Genomic DNA, 20,871 nt, shown 5'->3' with positions numbered 1-20,871 from the left:
GTTCACAAAGGGTACCTAGAACCTAGAAAAGTCTGAGCTGCAATTGGTAAAGTGAGTCTAGACCCTAGAGCTTTCATCTTTAGTCTACAGTCCACGGCATTCTTTATATTTCCCTTCTATAAATCCCCAATCAACAGTAAGTATCTTCAAGTCTTAATACTCCCCTGTAGCTATCATACTTGTTTTTATGTATATTTTTGCTGTATATTTTAATGTACTTTTTGCTCTTATTTGTTTTTAGCCTGAACTTGGTACCGCTTTCCGTGAATCACGCATTGAGCTGAAAAGCAGGTCATCTGGTGGTCTTTCTCCTCTCCACCAGTGCTCTGTCCCCCTTTTTCTGTCAAGCTGAATGAGAATTCCCGCCATAAACATGCAAAGTTTATTTGACACAGATTTTTATTTATATGCCAAAATATATGTAAATATTTTTTGTGTGGTACGTTTGGTACTGTACGTTTGTTTTGTTTTATTTTATGTTTATTGTTCAAACAATATGTGGGCTGGGGCTGTGGATTTTGTTGTCTCCATTTATCGGTCCATTTTCGCATGATTATCATAAATGTTCTATATATTCTAGGTGAGTGGGTTGTGGCACTTGCTTCTTTATTTATTTTTGTTTTGTTTTCTTTATTTCCTATCGCTATCGATTGTATAATCGCCGATAAGAACCGATTGGCAATCAATTGGGTGCAAATCAATTAAGAATGGCAAAGATTATCAATTGCGGAAGTGATTCTTAAGGAAATTCACAATAAATAAATACTTTCTTAGTGCGAATTCTTAGAAATGAAAAATAATAAAGATTTCTCTTTAGTATGAATCTATGCATTGAACTTTCTTCTGTAGAAAAGATGATTCGAACGCTGAATCATCTATGTATAAATATCTTAACCAAAACCCCCTTTCTATGGTAATTTCCCATCAAAACCCTTCAATTGTTCAAAGTACGAGTTACAATCATTAAAACCTCTTTTTAGTTCCCACCATTAGTTCCAAGTATTCCCCCACCTGAGTCACATCAGGCGTAACAAATGATGTAGTGTACATACATACATACATATGTATATCCAAAATAGTACACAAGAGATTCCTAGAAATCCAGCAAAAATTCCATATAATTTACGTCACTACTTGCCCCCACCACTCTTTGGATACCCTCCTATCCGTCCGAAAGGTATCGATTACAACAATTTTGCGGTGTGTTTTTACTCAAGCGAAAAGCAAACACAAGAAAAGGAAAATGCGGGAAAACACACAGTGGGGTGAAAAAAGGTTTCACAGTCGTTTGGATTTCAGTTGCAATTGCAACTGTTGCAACAACAACAAAAATGGCAAATGGAAAAGTAAGTAATGTAAGTAAGTCGCTCTAATAATAATAATATGTATACTCCAAAAACCCACAGAGAAGGGAATATCAGGCTGATTCATCGCTTCAGTAATTCATATAACGATGGGGAATTTGCCCATCTGCCTGCTTCTTGGCAAGTAATTATATTGAAAATCAATATAGAACGAGGCTATTATTATCGAATTAAGTGTCATTATATAGAGAGAGCCTTGATGGACAAATTTCATATGCAAATGGCAGAAAAAACAAGTCGTGGAAGGGTTTGGAATCTTTGAATACTTGTAACAATTTTTTTAATGGGAAAAGTTTATTAAATCGTGGGAAAAGCAAGGCTATCAAATACCCCCAAAACATCTGTCAAAAGTTACATCCACAAAATGATGGAACAACAGTTGAATAACTGATTTGTTTGTGTATTTAATAATTGGCCAAGGTTTTTTGCATTGGCAAAAACTATCTTTTTGGGGGAGGGTTTTGTGAGCTATTTCCCCTTGACCTAATCGATTTATACTGCATCCCATTCATGATTGATTTATTCATTTATTTGATTGAGAATTAGTAGATTTGATTAATTTCTTTACGATTTATTTATTTTATTCATTTGCGATTTATTGATTGATAGATATTTCATTCATAATTCCTTATATGGGAAACTGACCTACGATATCTATTTCGCTCTCTCTATCCCATTCTTTACTGCTCTTTCCACCATCTCCTTTTTGATCAAATCTCTTCTGTTTTTTTGCATTTCCTTCAGCGGATATTATGCAACATATGCAAAAATGGCAAACAACAGAAGAGAGGGAGAATGAGATAGAGACAGAGAGAGGAAGAGACGCACAGCACAGTCACAGCTAATAAATAATGCAAATGCAAATGCAAAAGGGGTTTGTGGAGCGGTTGGAGAGGGAGGTCATTCGACCAGGGGAACGGAACGAAACGGGTTTATGGCCATTGAGCAGGAGAGCAGCATGACGATGCAGCTCATGCGACGTTTGAGGTGATGTGGAGGGGGGAGGGGGCAAGGCAATTGAACTTTTGCTGAAACTTTCTCAAGTCGAAAACAGCTGTTGCTGAAACATAAGCGAAAAGAGAGTGGGAGATCGCCAGCAACAGAGAGAGAGAGAGAGAGAGTGCAATCAATTTTACGCCTGTTGCCCCGCCATATTTATTATCGCTTTATTTTTTATCACACAAATACAAAAAAAAAAAAGAGCAAAAAAGGGCCTGTCCACAACAATAACAAAAAGAGTGGATCAGAGAGAACGAATAGGAAATGTATATTGAGTGGAATAGGAAACGAAGGGAATGGACAAACAGTGGTAATAAGTTTTAATATCAATTAGAGTTCAGAGCGGGACACGTGACAGGAAACTCACTCACGAAGACGAAAGAATTATGGGGCTGTCTGTCTGCTCCTGGCATAAATCACATCAAGCATAAAACAACACACTCACGATATAAATCTCACTGCCATCACTAGTTCGAGAGTAAAACAGAACAGAACAGAGGAGAAAGAACATTAAAATAACACCCAGAGAGAGCTGCCCATCGGCCCTTAAAGTCAGTGCCACAAGTTTAAGGACATGTCCTGTCATGTTTACATTTCATTTCAAGTGCTTCGCTGTTCTCCGTTTCAGCACTTTAAGAACGTTTTTTTTACCTTGCGACTGCACCCAAAGAATGGCTGAATGGGTGGAATGGGTTGGAGAGGTTGGAGAGTCTATGGTGCGAGGTCAGGGGCGTTGTCTCACAGCGGGGGGCTAACTGGCGTCTTCCTGTGAGTTTTATATTTATGATGTCTAAGCACGCGACTCGTATTTTATTACACTTTTGCTGCGTTTTGTTTCAAGGGGTTAAGAAACGGTACAGGGCCATCAGCCACACCCTCCCTTGCCTATAGAGAGCCAGACCCTACCCCAATCCCACACTGCCCCTACCCCACGCCTCTGTTTACACTCTGTCTTCTCTTTACCGTTTAATGGTGTTAATAGCCTTTATGACAAAAAATGGGCGTGTGTTGCAGCAGACAGCACACAGCAGACAGTTTTTGTTTTTGTTTTGCAGTCTCTGCTTTTTGCAGGCAGATCTTCCTCCAAAAGGGGAAGATAAGGCAAACGATTGGAAGGGGAGAGCCCAGTTGGTATGAGGAATCATCAGTTAAAAAAGGAACTGCAAAGGGAGCTAGGAATAATGCAGAAATTGCGGGCTTGGGTTCGGATCTGTTGAATAATTTGTGGGTTTAAGGGGAATATTAACTATAGAAATAGGGTTCCAGAGAAAATTTCTATACAACAAAAAAAACCTAAAATAAATGGCCAGCAATTTTTGCAATGTAAACGAGAAGGAACGTGTGAGTCGCTTCTGGGGACGCGACTCTACTTATACCCGTACTCAGTCAGTATATACATTTTTGAGCTTATGATTTTTAAGAATTTTAGAAAAAAAAAAAATTTTACATTTTACATTTTTTTGCTACATATGATATCTACATCTACATATACAATGTATATTCTACATCTAACATGTAGATTTTACATGTGCCAATTAGATTCTACATCTCCTCCGCTAGGGGTTGCTCGCGCACTGAACGCGGCAGAATGTGCGAGCGAGAAGGAAAATGAGATGCGTTGTCTGGTCGGGAGGGGGAGGGGAAGCAACTGAAAATGAATTTCGTCATTCTGGCTATAATTAAGATCCGATCTGATTCAGATTCAGCAATCTGGTAGATATGGGCATTCTCTACTATACTGCGTTTTTTGTTTTATCGTATCTTTAAAACTGTGCCTGCCACAGATTTTCGTCCTTTGTGTGGGCGGAAGGGGGCGGGGCGAAATTTTGAAATACACTTGTAGCAGTGTGATATCACATGAGTCTGGAAACCAAATTTGGTTTCTCTAGCTCTTATAGTCTCTGAGATCCAGGTGCTCATCGAGACGGACAGACGGACAGACGGACGGACGGACGGACGGACGGACGGACGGACAGACAGACATGGCTATAACGACTCGGCTATTGATGCTGATCAAGAATATATATACTTTATGGGGTCGGAAAATTTTCCTTCTCTGCGTTACACACATCCACTTTTACCACAAATCTAATATACCCCTTAACTCTTTTTTGAGTACGGGTATAAAAATCAGTACAATTTCCTCTTTAAATTCCCCATAAAAACCACCTCAGAACATTTTTTCTTCAATTCTAAACCTATAAATTATTAAATAAATAACACATCTAAACAAGAATAAAAGAAAAACCTTTTACCCAAAATAAACATCCATTTCCATAAATTTTCCCTTTTTTTTCAAATAAAGATTTATAGAAACCCAAAAAGGTTTTTTTTCCTAATGCTGTGGGAAAACAAAGGAAAATCTCCACCATTCTGCTCTTAAAATGTAATGTATGTACAGAACCAGACCCCAAAAGCCATAATAAAATGAATGGTACATAAAAAAAGAGAAGAGGACGGAGGCATACAAGAATTCTAAGCGAATGATATACTGAAGAAGAGTGAAGGCTCACATTACATTTTGTTTCTCCTTGTTTTTGTGCTGTGTGGGTTGTGTACTTTATAGGGTGTGTTTCGGGGTATATATTAATGGGAGACACTCACTCCAAGTTGAAAAAGAGACAAGAAAGAGAGGTTTTCATTGTAAACTGCTTTGCTAAGCTTTTATTCAAGGCTAGCTTTAATTTACCGTGTACTACAGATTCTATGATGATGTGAACTTTGAGATCTTTTAAAGATTGAATCGCTATGATGGTTTTTAGTAACCAGAAACTGTCTTAAAGAGTTTTTAATAGCTCTAAAGTGGTCATTCTGTAGGGAAAACTCCTTGATTGTAGTGAGATTTACAATTTTATAGCTAGTTTTCAATTTTTAAATCGTTTATGGGCTATGAAATTTAAAATTAGTTAATTTAGGGGATATTTTTTGAAATCCAATCGATATTTTAACATTTTTTGAAAAATCTACCAGTCTAGAAGGTTCTTACAAAAACATTTAACGTACAGCAAAACATGCAAGGGATAAAGATCGCTGCTCGCATTCTGCTTTAACCTCTTTAACTTCCCTGTTCCTTGCCACAACTTTAACCCATAAATGGTAACAAAACTAGCGTTAGCCAAAAATAGAAACCAATTTGCACCTGTATTTAATCGTAGAAACAACCATTAACGTACACACGCACTCACAAAAAGTGTAGAATAACTGTAACTAAATCACAAGCAGCACAATATTTGCCGGACCTCGCACAACATTCGCTAAACTGAGAGCCAAAAAAGATACGAGAGAGAGAGACAGATAGCAGAGGGCGTTGGTTCCGCATTAAACGAAAATTGAAAACTTAAATGCACCAAAAACAAAAAATGGCCACCCAATAATGATAACGATAACGGGTAACCAACAGACAGAACATTTAAATGCTGTAAAATATTTGTCGGCAAAAGATTAAAGCGCCCAGCAGCAGCGCAAGAGGGAGGGAGAGAGAGTAAGTGAGAGAGTGAAAGAGCAAGAGTACACATACAATACATATCCATATATATGTATGCATCAAATATATGTATAAAGCAATTTGGAAGAGTGCCGGCAGTGGGTGGATGGGCCGATGGGTGGCTGGCTCCCCACTCCATTCATGTGGGGTTAAATGCCATAAATAACGAAACAGTCGGCAGTCAGCACATAATGTAAATGCAGACCACAGAGAGAGAGAGAGGGAAAGGAAGACCTGGCAAAGAACAGGAGCCGGCCGGGACATACATATAAAAGCTAAGCTTCTGGGAGTGAGGGAGAGAGCGAGCGAGGGAGAAGAAGAACGTTTGCTGTGACGCCTGACGCTAACGTCGCTGCCAGCAGCCCCAAATGTGAGAGCGCAAATCGATAAAATCAAGGGCAGACAATGCTGTCGCTGTCGCTGTTGCTACTGATGCTGCTTCCACTGTTTGTTTCTACTGTTTGTTGTTGCTGCTCCTGCTGCTGTCGGTGTTCCTAACTTGAGTTAGTGGAAAAGCAGTGCAGTAAGCAGCGCACGTGAGGCTGCTTTTACTGTTCCTCTCCTTCTGCTGCTGCTGCTGCTGTCGGTGCTGCTCTTCTTTCTCCTTCTCTCCTACTTGTTTTGTGGGTGGAAAGCGGCGCTATTGACTTCACAGCCACCCCCCAAGGCAGCAGCAGAGGCAGCGGCATTATTGTGAAAGTTTTTGCTCTTTCGGTGTGTGTGTGTCTATGTGTGTTTGTGTGCGAAAAGGCAGTAAAACGAAATGAGAAAGCATGAAAAATAATCATTTTGTGGAGCGTTACCCCCTGAATCCATCTACTCCATAACCCCACCCACCCCACACCGCCACGCAGAAAAACTTATTCTTCGTAAAGAAACTTTTTTGATACTCTTTTGGTAGGGTATATTTTATTTAAGCGTATCTTGCTGCTGTGTGGTTGAAGGGTATCAAAAGACTCGAGACTCTAACTTTTTTCATTCTATTTTTTTTGCGGGGCGGTGCCCGTGCCCTGCAAGAATATTCCCAAAAAGTAGGAGTCCTTCCCAGGGGCTGGTTCTCTCACTCTCTCTTTATTCTGCTCTCCCTCTTTCTCTCTCTCTCTCTGTCTTAGTTCTGGTATTTTTGGGCGCTGTCAGCGACAGGCGAAAGAAGGAATGAAGAAAAAGAAGCACAATGGAGAAGGAGGAGAAGAAGCAAAGACAAAAAAGGAGCCGTAGGCAGGCGAAAGAAGAAGCTTCTGTTTCTCAGGATTTTTTTTGTAGAGAGAGGAAGGGAGATAGGGAGTATTTTCTTGTGGGGTTCTGTTGTGGGGGTGTGGCTGCTGCTGCTGTCAGAATTTTGTTTTTCCTTTGCTCTTATTTTCCATCAAATTTAATGTGTGGCTCTAATAGAAAATGGCGTCTGCATTTAAATTTCCACCACACCCCCGCACGACCCCAACGCAAGGACGTCTAAAAGGACTCATTTTTTCTCTTTCTCTTTCCTTTTCATTTTCTTTTATTAGTTTTGCCTTAAATTAATATAAAAATGTCAAATTTTGATGGACAAGGGAGCCCAACTAAAGCGCGGGGGTGGCAGCGAGGAGGTTTAAGGATTGGCATTTTGGCTTTTCTTTCTTCTTCTTTGTTAGGTCGAGGGGTATCACATTTCCACCCCCTATCCACACTGAGGGCGTGGCATATTTGGTTTCCCTGCTTCTTTTAGCTACTTTCTCGGTTATTTTCGTCCCTTTTTTGGGTAGAAATTTAATTTTTGAGGTTAAGCTTTAAGAAAGCTGCTGTAGCTGGGGGTAGAAATAACTGTTACGGCGAAAGCTATTCAAGTGTTTAAGGAAGCAAAAGTCAATCCTTTGAGCCAATTCAGGCTATTAATTAATGGAATTATATACATTTTTGCTTTTGGGGGGTTTTTTTGTCGATTAGGGGATGGGAAGTTTAATGATTACAATGGGATAAAATGTACTTTAAAGATAAAAGGTGGAAACACTCTTAAGGGCTGAGATTTCTTTACCAAAATCTTAAGTAAACATTATTAAACAAGCCCTCAATCTTACTTCTTCCTAGTTGTAAATCTGCTTGCTCTTTCGTATCTATTTTAAGCCCTCAATCTCTCTCGCTCTCCCATTCTTAGGTTTAAGCCCAAAAGCTTTCCATTTTCCTTTTCAAGCGATATGAAATCAAGAATTGAGACATCTAATTGGCCATTAGGTGGAAAGCCGCTTGTCTTCAATCTGGAAACTGTCTCATATTTCATTCTGTTTTCCTTTTCGTTTCACTGCTTTTATCATTTGCAAATTATCGCAAAAAACACTTAAAGATGCGAATGAAAAGTTTCCAAGCATTTGATTTGACTTTGGGGCTTTAATATCTCTCTCTAGAAAATGCCAGAGTTTGGTAGATGGTTTGAGGAGACAACAAATAATGGGAAAAGTTTTGTTTGGAAGAAGTAGAAGGCCTTAGAAAATGTAATTACCCCAAAAAGATACAGAATACAGTATACACAAGAGCTTGTATCACAAAAGTTTCCATCAAATTAAAGTTAATGAAATTCCAATGAAAAAACTGAAGCCCATTAAGGGTTAAGTGAAAGAAGGTTAAGATAAAGAACAATTTATATAAAAGTTAGGTCATCTATTTAAAGGATAATCATCGATTTTCTCATTCTTCGGTTAGAAAGCAGTAGACAAATAAATCCCCATATGAAAAGCAGGGCGCTTTAACGGTGAAAGAAGTGGCTTAAGCTTATTCATGCTAAAAGCAGTGCTTAAAGCAAAGAAGCAGTACTTAAGCAGTGGAAGTCTAATATGTACCAGCTTCATCTCCCTCTATTAAATGCATTTTTTACCATAAGATTTGCTATAAACTTTATTTCCTTGATAAATATAATTAAACAAAATACACTTAATAAATGTTGGAATATGTATCGATTTTTCAGCTTTGAAGTAATTGAAATTCTGTAAAAATTGTTTTACCATTTAAAAGTTAGAGAAAAAAAAACCCTGCTGTTACTTAACACTAATCACAATTTCCATTTAAATTTGAAATTGAAGCAATTTAATACCCAGCAAATGTCTACGAAAACTTCACCATAAAGGGGGGGACGCAGACCGTCAGAGGATTAACGAGAGGGATACACACAGAGGGGCGAGGACCCGCACAATCCATCTTCATTTTCAATGAATGAAAGTCAAAGCGAGATGGCTATAGAGCGCCCCCAAAAACCGTTACCGTTACCAGCGCACCGCTTGAAGCTTCAAGTGAAATGCGGCAACAGCGCGCCATCGGAGCGGCAACGTCGGCGGCGGGCACAAAGAATGCCACCAAAGTAAAAGAAGAAAAACAAAAAATGGGCGCAAAAACTAGTTACACACACACATGTGTCTCTCTCTCTGTGTTTGTGTGTGTGTGTGTGTGTGTGTGGGGCAGACAAGATGCCAACCCCCCAACCCACCCGTAACGCCACCCACTGACCTGGCACGTTCCTATGGCCCACATCCCCACCAAACTCCCATTTCGAGACCCAAACCCACACACTCCCTCCCCTCAGGCCAGAGAACCCTCTCTTCTGCCACACAAGGCAGCTTAGCTCTCTTCCCCTCTCTGTTTTGCTGGCCTCTTCTCCTCTCTCTTGTCCCACCCCCTAAAGCCCTGCCCCTTCGCCTAGTTGCAACGCCTGGGGCGTTGTTGCCGCATTATTTTTATCAAAAATGTTATCAAAATGTGCGTTGTGCCCCAGCTGCGGCTCTGGGGAGCGCCTCCTGAGTATGGGGGTGGTGGATGATGGGTGGGTGGCTGGCTGGCTGGCTAGCTGATGATTGTGTGAATGAGGTCGAATGGTGGGTGGTGGTTGGGGATTCTGTGAGGCGAGAGGCGGCTCTGGCTGATGGCTTAGAAGGCAGCAGCAGCAGCAGCACCAGTAGGAGAAAAAAGTTTGAAAATGAAAATAATGACAGCGTTGAATGAAAGAAAGAAGAGGAGAGCCGGGAGGGGATGTGAGAGGGGAGCAGAGAAACGGAAGGTATCTGCCTAGTGTCGAAGATCTTTGATACCCTTTCCAGAGAGCCGATAGAGAGTATTGCAAGCGGTGATTTATTCTTCCTGGAAGCAGTGCAAGACCCAGCACAATTAAGTAACTACAGTTAGTTAGGCAGCGCAATAGAGAGGATTCACCAGGAGAAGCAGTGGCTTAACTATTCAAAGCAGTCGTAATCAGAAGCTTAAGCCGTGAAGCAGTGGAAGGAGCAGTGCAAAGAACAGTGCAAAGTTGCTGTAGAGTTGAATGTTCTTTCACAGAAATGTTCCTTCTTCGCTGCCAAAAATCATCATATCCTTCTCTCGGCTCTCCTTCAAAAAGGGTACACAAACAGAAGCAGAATCTGAAGCAGAATCACAATCACAATCAGAGGGTAGTGGCAGAGGAGCCAAGTGAAGGCCAGGGGGTCGGTCGTGGCAGCTGAGGGGTGTCTAAAAGAGTGTAGGCGGCGGCGGGCATTTCCATTGGGGGTTTTTTCTTTTTTTTTTTTGGGGTAGCGATGGCGCCTCCCCTTGTCATTATTTGCTTTTTGTTTTGTTTTGTCTACCGAGAAAAATGTTGCACAGTCTCTGGGTCTCTCTGTATCTCCCTCCTTTTTGCCTCTTTTTTTGTCCCTCCCCTTGCTCCCTTCTCTCTATATACATATATAGTGTATCTAAATCTATATCTGTGTCTGTTGATGTTGCTGTTGGTGTTAGTGAGTGTTGACTGTGGAATTTTGCGCATGTACAACGAAAATACATAATACGTAAGCAATATCTGGCATGGAGACAGGGTGAAGGAGAGGGAGGGGGCCAGAACGAGGGGGGGGACACACACACAATGTAAATTGTTATCGATTTTCCTTCGCTGTTGCCATGTAAGAGGAGGGGCAGGAAAAGCCCTCAAGAACAGAGAGAGTGTGAGAGAGAGAGGCAGGAAAAGCCAGGGACAGGAAGGGAGGAGTGGTGGTACAGGGAGGCAGAGCGACGTGTGTGTGCCTTGTTTATGTTTATGACTTTTTAGCATAAAGGACGTACGGACGAGAACCCAAAGTAAAATCCATCTGGGGAAAAACTTAGGCAAGAGATAGGAGGGAAACAGGAGGCTGCTTCTCTGAAGGATAGAGAAGGCAGGCGGCAAGCGGATGATGAAGCTTCTGAAGGAGAGAGAGACAGAGAGAGAGGGAGATTGGAGATGGATAAAGCAGTCTGGTGGGAAGAAAAGGGAAGAAGGATAAAAGCATCTGTCGTTGAGGAAAGATACAAGGATGGGCAGGCAGGCAGGCACTCAGGGAGGAGGCCAACTGAAAGGTATCTCTGAAAAGATACAAAGACACACACCACACCACACACACACACACATGAGATACAGGGAGGCATGCACGGGGTTACTCTGGGGCTTCTCTCTCTCTCTCTCTCTTAGGATCACTTTGGATATCTACACAAAAACTTAGTTAGAGGCAACTTAGGGCCTTCGTTTAGATGGAGGGAGAGAGGGTTGGGGCTGTATGTGTTGCTTTTTATAGACGTATTTATAAGATACTTGTACCTTCAAATGAGTTCTCATTTATGAAAATGCTGACTGAATATTAAGGAAGAAAGAATTTCCCATAAAAGAAAGGCAAAAGAAACTGGAAAATAGGAAGGGAATGATAGATATTAATTAAATTTCGTTTCAAATTTATACTTTTTGTGTATTTTTTTTGTAATTTCCCTTATTTTTATTCCATAAACCACTCAATTGTTCCATAAAATCCGCTCTTAAAATCACATTTAAAGCCAGAAAAAAATACCCAAAAATATATTTTTGTACATTTTCTCCTCTCTGGAAAAGGCCAATTGGCCAACAGCCTGCACTGACGTCCTGCCAAAACAGAATAGAGTCCACATGCCAAAATTCTTGATAAATCTAGTCAATCAGTCAATCACGCTATTTGATCAAAGATCAAAATCAAAGATCAAAGAATAAGGGCAAAAAGGGCCACAAATGGAAGCGAAGCCTTTTTGGGACCTTCTTTTGCTACGTGTCTTGGGCAAAAGGAAAATGGGGAAAATGCCAAGAAAATTATATATATTTTGCAGTAAATTTTACCCAAATTTCTACGTGCGTGTTGGCCATTGATAGGTGGTGGGCGGAAATGGAGCTATGGAAATGGGGTTATGGAAATAGCAGCAGTCAGAAAATAGTAGACTAAATTCCATGTTAAATCATTTTATTAGTTTTCCTTAGATTTTTCTTCACCTCCCTGTCTCGCGTTTCGGGTCTCTGTTTTTCCCTACTTTTGACAGGCGACGCCACTATGTCTTTTGGCTAACTGTAGTGCACATGTTTTTCCCGCTTTTCCGCTTTGGCAGCAGCTGCTTTCAGAAAGCGAAACATTCAACAACAAATGAACGGAAAAATCAACGAAAAGTGCCAGAAAAAACAACAACAAAATGCCACTGGACAAAACTAGAGCAAAACAACAACAAAAAACACGAAAACATTTTGCATTTCAACGAAATGCTACAAAAAAAATTCCATCGTCCATCGATTTTTGGTGTTCGAGGGAAAACTTAAAGCTTAAATGGGCACAGCGCACGCTGAAAAATACAAGCGCCCAAAAAAATCCATTTATTGCAAGCCCAAAAAGGGGGAGAGGTCAGGGGGAGGGTCGTCAGGCCTATGCACAGTGTGGTCTCAGTGGTTGATTCGATTTTAAACGAAGCGAAGCCCCATATTAAATGACGAATCGGCAAAGAAAAATGCACAGAAAACGCAACAAAATTGAAGGAAAAGGAAACAAGAGATACAGAGAGAGAGAAAGAGTGGGTTAAGAGGGCGTTAAGAGAGGGAGGGCACGTGCAGGGTTAACCTCAATTTGTAACATTGATTGGAGGCTGATTGAATGAATGAATGACGGAATAAATGACTTAAAGAATGGGAATGCCAAAGAGAAGGTTGCAAAAGAAATGATTCCATTACATGTGACACTTACTCATGATATAGTCATGGAATTGATCCTTAAGGAATTGTCCTACCCGTATACAATTTAAATATGCACAAAAAAAAAACTAGAGAAAACAAAACAAAACAGCATAAAAGAGCAGAGGCAGAAGCAAAAAGAAAGACAATGAAAAACGTTTCGATTCGATTTATTTCATTTTTATTTATTTTCTATGCACGTTCATGAGCTTCGATCTCTCTCTTTCTCCCTCTCTCACTCTTTATCTATCACTCCCTATCTGCACTCTCTTTTCACCTTTCATGTGTGTGTGGTTTTTTGACAGTTGAATGAACCCCACGAACGAACATTTATTATAAAAAAAAAAAACCAAACAAAAAACTAAATAAAAGCTATAACCAAAAGACAGAGATAGCGATAGGAGAAGGCACACTGGCAGCAGACACAGAGAGGGAGGGAGACAGGCAAGAGATAAACGAAGAGCAAACCACACACAAACACACACACACGCCGATAGAGAGAATGGCAGGCGGGAGAGGAAGAGGAAGAGGAAGAGTAGACCTCACCAGTCAAGCCACAAAAAGTAATTTTGTATTGTAGCTAGAAAGACAGAAAAAAACACACAGAAGAAGAGGAGGCGGAAGAAGCAGCAGCAGAAGCAGCAGCAAAAACAGAAACAGAAACTGCGTGCAGCAGCACCAGCAGCAATGAGTGAGACTGAGAGAGGAATAGACAGATAAGAAGAACGGTGGAACGGTAGAGTCGGCAGGCAGACCAGACAGTAAATGAAGTTTACGTGAAGTTGGCAGGCAGCGCCCCACCCCACTCCGCACCCCCTTGCCGCACCCTTTCCATTGGGCCATGTTCCGCTTACCAATGCTGTGCCTTTGCCCTCTTCGCTGACCAGAATTTGGAGTCAACATTGATTGTTGTTGCTTTTATTGGTTTGCTCTTCCACTTTTGTGCTTTTTTTTTGTATCATTTATTTATTTTGTATTCAAAAGATACGAAACAAATGCAACTTTGTATGCGCGATGCGGAACATTAGATACAGATATTGGTAATGGGAAGAGAGAATGGGAATGGGAATTGGAGAAAGAGAACCAGACCAGCATCTTCCTTATTTCTCTTTAAAAGAGCAACCTCCTCTCTTCAGTGCCTAAGATCTCTTTTGTTGTGTGTTTGTCGTGCGATGTTGCCAGTTTTCTGTCTTCATTCTTTGCCCTGCATTTTCACTCTCTTTTTCTTTCGAGTTCTTCACACTTTTTGGGTGCTTTGTAGATTAGATTAGAGATCTGTAAGTATAGAACACCCATCATTTCGTGGCTTCTTCAATGTCTATTTCGGTTTCAGTTGCAGCTGCATTTGAACTTTTATCTTATCCCATTGCACTTCCCCAAAATCCCCATTGCTGCCTGTAAATATCTAAATTTAAGTTTAAATTCTCTAAACATTTGTACAACATTTTACAGCAGGCCACAGCACATCCCACATCCCCCACATAGAATCCCGCTCCCTCCCCAACTTTTCTTTTTGTGTAAGTTTTTTCCTGTTCTTTTTCCACCAATTTATTCATCTATTTATGTGTGTTCTCCTCTTCACAGTTTTCTGTGTCTGTTGAAAATATTTTTATTTGTATTTATGGCATTGTTTCGCTTTCGAGTTTCCGCCACATGAAAAAGTGCATCAGGCAGCAACAGCGGACCTCCAAAATCCAACTATTTTCGTATCTCACAGATACACAGAGATACAAAAGGCAATTTCTGTATGGATTCGATGGATATAGCCATCTATAGATGCGACGATGAGGCAGCGCCAGAGCTGATATACACTTTTCTTCATGTTGTTGAGTGATGCAAAGAAAACTATAAATTTTCCTCAATTTTCTTTGCATTCCATGATCACAAAGTAAACTATAAATAAGGAACGAGTTTTGTTGAAAGAAAACATAAGTGATGGATCTTTAAGACTTTTCTTTTGGTGACCCCCCTCAAGGGAAATTACATATTCCTTGTATTCCATTTATATTCCTTGCATATTTTCCCCTATTTTCTCATTAATAATATTTAATTCCACTGTAAACGATGCAAGTGGGAATTAAAGTAGAAGAAACAGTGCCAAAATGAAAATTTACCAGCTTCCAACAGGAAATAAAATGGGAAATAATAGTAGGCAGACAGAAGGCAGAAGCACAACAGACAAGAAAAAACTTTGCTAGTACAATAAACATGGCAAGGCAACGGTATTCTTTACAAGCTTTCATACGTATAAACATATTAGGAGGTACATATGTATGCAGATGTACAGTGTACACACACTCTGCCATAAGGAAGGAACAGATGAAGCAACCGCAAGGCAGAGGCACTGCTTTAGAGATGGAAGCAGCACCCAAAGGACAGTAGAAGGCGCTGAACGAACGAAAGGCTAAATTTTGGGTACAGAGGCTTTGTCTACCCTTGAATTTAATTTGGTTATTTATATTGTTGTTTTCAACCAATCGTTTCTTTGGCATCGATATAAATTATTAATCATATTATGATCGAAGAGAAATTTCGCTTAAAATCATCATACCCTCCCTGTCAAAAGGGTATCAATGAAGGCGAAATAAAGTGGGAAGCAAAAGCTGCGACGCTGCACGGCTCTGCCGCTATAGTGCATGCATGCTGACTGCGCTGCCCACAGCGGCCGTTGTCTGTTTCAGATTTTTTTTTTCTTTTAATTTTACTCAAGTGTATGTCGGTGTGTGTGTGTGTGTGTGTTGTGTATCCAATGCAGCACAGCAGTGCCGAAGGCAATGCCGCAACAACAAACAGAAAAAACTTATTTTTGTTTAGTTTGCCCACGATTTTTTCCCTGTCTCTCGCCTACCTCTCACACTGTCCTCCCACTTCATTTTCCGTCTACTTTTGTGTGGATTTCTCTTTCGGCAATTACTTTTTTTTGCAACTGAAAGCAGTTGAAAAGGAAAAGAGAAATTAATTCTGGAGATGAATTCAAGCTTCTCCCTCTCTCTTTCTCTCTATGCAAAAAGCATAAAAGAAAAAACAATTGCAAAAACTGTTAATTGACAGTTCCACTGTGCCAGTGTCTGTGCCTATGGTCGGTGTATGTGTGTGTGTGTGTGTGTGTGGACTATGGTCAGTTCGGGGGCTAAATGGGCAAATGGCACGCACAAGGGATGTGTGCGGTTAAGATACAAGCACGAAAAAGCACGAAAAGAGTACCATGAAAAGAGATACAAATTCAATACATAGGAGATCATTTAGAACACTTCAAAAGATATTCAATAAATTTGAATTTCTTTACGACACTATTTTGTGGCTTCAAAAGTTCTCAAAACTATTCCCCATCTCTAGCACACATTGGTCCTATATCCATCTCCCTCTTCCACTCCCACTGTTCCCATATATCTTGCTCAGTAATTGTGACTGTGTGTGTGTGTGTGTTGGCGATCTTGGCATCAAGTCTAACTAGTTGGCCATAATTGGTTTTTGGTCTCTGGCTTGTAATCAAAAGAAAAAAATAAAAGACCGGGCTCTAACTTTGGTATTTTGGTTGCTTTTCATTGGTATTTTTCTTGCACGAGTGTGTGTGTGTGTGTGCGTACAACTTTTTGGTTCTTTTAATTGGATTTTATAGACTGCCACCGACAGGCAGCATACATTACTTTTGATGGCAGACAACAACGACAACAAAGCGACAGGCAACAAGCGACAGGAAAAACAGAGAGAAAAACACACATTGTGGGACAGTAGAAGGGAAATGTATGCATGTAAATGTTTTAGATTCTTATTGGATTTGCCGCCGAAAGGCTAATGGAGGAAAATGTCGCCAACTAAATTGAGAGATTAGATGTCCACTCCTCCGAACAGAAGGATTTTTCGTAAATGAAGTGGCAGAGAAGTGCTTTCAGGCATTTGTTTCAAAGGAAATTTAGTTAGAAAAAGGACCTAGCCTAGGGGCATTTCTGTGTTTATTTTATAGATGAAATATGTGAAAATAGGACCAAAAAATTCTCACAAAATATACAGAAATCGTAGGGAAATCATGGTAAAGAAGTTTCACACTGACTCAAATTACATAAAATGCTCATTACACATTTCCACCCTAGCCAATGGGCACTGTAATCCCACACACACTCTTTCCGCTTTAACCACAAACAAATGTTGTGCAATTAAAGTGGCCCAAATCCCACAAATATCCGGCCCATAAGCAAAGCGATAAGTAAATAAAGAAAATACACAGATACTATATATATTTCCAAGGTCTGGCACCACATTTCCGCTCTTATCAAAAGGCATAATGGGATGGATGGGGTGGGTGTAAGGGGTGTAGGGAGGTTCGGGCCTCCCATTATCATTGTAACCGCAACCCATTTCCGGGGCCGCACTCTCTCACAGCGTTTCTCAATAAATTTAAGTATTGAAGAAGAAAAATGTAATACGAAACGCAAGTATGGAATGCAAAGAAGAGCCAAACGAATAATTACAAAAACAAGAAAAGGGCGCGCACTGCACTGCCCCCACTCTTCTGTTTATTTTGTTGTTGTTGTTGGATTTGTACTTACATTTTTTTGCGCAGTCAGCGCTCTGCCGGCTGCTTCTGTCCCTTTTTTGCTGTTATTTCTCTGCCGGCTGAGCTGCTGCTGCTCTGCTTCTTTCTCAGCTTCCTTTTTCGACTGCTGCTTCTTTGCCGGCTTCGAAATGCTATATTCCTCCGCTCTGGCTGCTGCTTATCTGCCTTCTCACTTCTTCCTATTGCTGCTGCTGTTTTTTTTCTTTTTTCTTTTGGCTGCTTCTTCCACTGTTAGCCGACGCCTCTCACACTCTTCGTTCAATCTTTTAAAAGTTGTTGGATCCTTTCCATTCGTTGTATTTTGTGGAATCCGTTTTATAAACACTTTTATTTTGGCGGCACGCGAGGTGTAAGAACATGCCACATGCGATAGTAGTGGGGAGGTGTAGTAGTAGTAGTAGTGGGGGGGACGAGAGTTTTGCTGAAACCGCCAGTTCACTTTATCAACACTATAATTAACTTTATTATTTATGAACTATGTATATTTTTTCGTTGTTTTAGGCGCTGCAAGAAATGCGAAATAATTGATTAAATGCTTTAATATTATGCTTCTTTTTATCTTTAAATTTGATTTAATTTCAGCTGCTGCTTCTTCTCTTCCATACACAGACGCACACACACACTCGCAAATGCACTCTCTGCTGCTGCTTCTCACACACACAAATAATCTACACTCTTAACGACAGCGGTGGCGGCTGCTTCTTCTTGCACTTCTTCTTCTCTCTTCTTTCTGCTTTGCTTGGCTCTTCTTTTTTACATATATATATATTTTCTTTGTTGCAATTTAAGCATTTGTTTTACACACACACATACACAGAAGCAGGCAAAGCACTTTATATATAAATATGTATCGCACACATAAATCTATACATAAACACGTACATATATATGTATAGGCACTGATTTGCCGACTCTTTCTAGCCGCCTGGCGCGCGACCACAGCAAAACTCACGTAATTATATTCGCTTATTCTATTTTATATATTGTGTAGTTATAAAACTCTATGCACTCGCACACTCGCTTTTGCACTTTGCTTTTTTCACGAATTTATTGTATAAGAAACGTTTGACTCTCGCCCCGAAAAAAATGGTACACACCAACACACGCGAGCGACGTCGACGACGCGGCGAACACCTTTCTGAATTCAGAAAAATATTTTAAAATATTTATTTATTTCCGCGGCGTCCACATTTTCCGTTTTCCATTTCCCACATTCGGGGATAACTGTTTTCATTTCTGTTGAAACCATGCAAAACCCACCCCAATAGTTAGCATACCATGCCTATCAGGGTATATTGTTTAACATTCATGGCCAGGTGAGGCTCGTACGAGCTTTTGCATTTTGCTTTTCGGGTTTTCCCTGTTTTCCATTCCTTGCCATGTCATTCTAAAGAGAGCAATTTCCGCTCTCCCAACTCATTTCTGCGTGTAAAGAATGAGCCAAAAAGCACCCCAGAAATATACCAAACTGGTATATTTGCTACATGTCTACTACTTGTGTAAAAACGTAAGTGGGAATGGAAAGTGTTACGTCATTTGACCACTTGTTGCTTGTCTTGTCAAGCGGGTGTATTTAAAACTTTAAAAAAGTCTTGGCTTGACCATTTATATATTTAAGGTATATTTTGATAATGGAAAGGTATATAAAAGAATATTTGCAATCTATTTTTTAGGGTATATTTCAAAATGACCGCCAAACTCCATTTAGCACACAAAAAATACCGCGGAACGAATTTCCACAGAGATTTTTCTTCTTCCTTTTTGCGGAAAATATTTTATCTTCTTCCTTTTTGCGGATTTTGGTTTTTAGGGCTGCCAGATCAGTTCAAAGCGAATCGGTAATGAAACGGGTCACAAAATATCATGGTGTGGCAGCCCGTAGCAACTACGAATTGCACGAGTCTGGCAATGCGAGCAACAAAGATGACGCCTCTGAGTGGTGAGGTATGGTGACTTTCCCCTCCTTTTCGTGATGTGAGCCAGATGTATCTTACGGGAACGAGTAGGAATGACGCAACAATGAGTCTTCTTCATCGTTATTATGATTTAAAAAATTATCAATGGATATATTTTTGGTACTCAGCGGACTTGTGAAAAAAAATATTCGGCAATATTTTGTTGAAAACCAGAAAACCACCCCAAAATGTTTACAGCAAAATTTCAAACGATTTGATTGGCTGAAAGTTGAAAACGCGTAATGTAAACCGTTACTTTTATAACGGATTTCATATCAAAAAGTACAAAAAGAAAATATTTATATGATAGGCCGTCTGGCTAACTGGATTTTGGAGTGGATTTGTATGGCCAAATTAATCTGGCGACTGCTAAGATAAATATAAATGTACGATTCTCAAGTTTAACAAGATCCCACTTCAATACCTAACTTTCTCTGATCAAATAAATACATTTTTCTAAAAACAGGAACGCTAGAATGGACTTGGTTTGGCTCATTTTTTAACCAAACAATTGCTTATCAAATACATGTAAAACCTAAGCAAGCTTAAAATAATAGTAAAAATAGTCCGAGGAGGGAGGAAATTCTCCGAATCTCTCCAGCTTGTAGCTGTTGACATTCTCCAGGCTAAAAGGCATCCTATCTAGGGACAATTTTTGACGCTCGCACGTATGAAAGAAAATAAATTCCCTTTTACCAATAAATACTGAAACTGTACCAAAATTTCAACCATTTTTCATTGGTTGGTGGTGATTAATATTAATATTACTAGGGTAGATTACTAGATTCATTGTTGTGACGTTCCGTAAGATACATTTGATTTGTATGGGAAAAAATTCAGCAGCATGTGGAAATGAAGAGGCAGCATTGTTGTGCAAGTTTGGCACGGGATGAGCAACAATCTGCATACCTTGGGAAAATGGATATTATAGAATAGAGGTAATTTTGTAATCCTAGGCTCCAATTAATGCAGAAACTACTCAGTCTCTGTTTTAAAGATATTATCGAAATTTTGCAGCTCACGGGTTCCAATAATAGGTATCAGAACCGGGATAAATGTATTTATAAAACACAAACATGTGCATATATAGGTAAAAAACATGTCAATCTAGGATAAAAATAAATAATGTTACAATGGAGCTTGGAACAAAACATTTAACATCAATTAAAAGAAATAAGGTATACAAAAGTACATACGCATAGAAGAAACTTGGTTGACCAGCAACACTGACGAAACATTGAGTCAACATTTACGTTTTATGCTTTGTCCGTTTTTGTTTGAACCTTGTTATGTAAACAATCCACTGAAAAAGAGTTCTGAAAACTATTTGTTTAGGGCTGAGAGGGCCAACTATCTAGTAATATTAAACTGAATATCAAAATTGACGAATTTCATATCACAAAATATCATGGTATGGTAGCCCGCAGCAACTACGAATTGCACGAGTCTGGCAGCGCCACAAAAACGACGCCACATTCGTTTTATGGTGTTTTTGTTTGAACCTTAATATGTAAATAATCCAATAAAAGAGACTT

At 39.9% G+C, this 20,871-nt stretch overlaps 1 protein-coding gene across 2 annotated transcripts in view; it reads right to left on the bottom strand.

The window, feature by feature from the left end:
- LOC111074955 (histone-lysine N-methyltransferase, H3 lysine-79 specific) overlaps positions 1 to 17,865 on the bottom strand; it is a 49,254-nt gene extending 31,389 nt beyond the window's left edge. For both annotated transcript variants that reach the window (XM_022367997.2, XM_022368005.2), the window contains exon 1: positions 17,374 to 17,865. The gene's annotated coding sequence lies outside the window, so the exon portion shown is untranslated. The remainder of the gene's footprint in view (positions 1 to 17,373) is intronic.
- Between the last annotated feature and the right edge of the window lie 3,006 nt (positions 17,866 to 20,871).

This window comes from Drosophila obscura, unplaced genomic scaffold (assembly GCF_018151105.1).
Source record: "Drosophila obscura isolate BZ-5 IFL unplaced genomic scaffold, ASM1815110v1 contig_4, whole genome shotgun sequence".
Classification (NCBI taxonomy): Eukaryota; Metazoa; Arthropoda; class Insecta; order Diptera; family Drosophilidae; genus Drosophila; species Drosophila obscura.
This window is presented reverse-complemented; position numbering and strand designations above follow the sequence as displayed.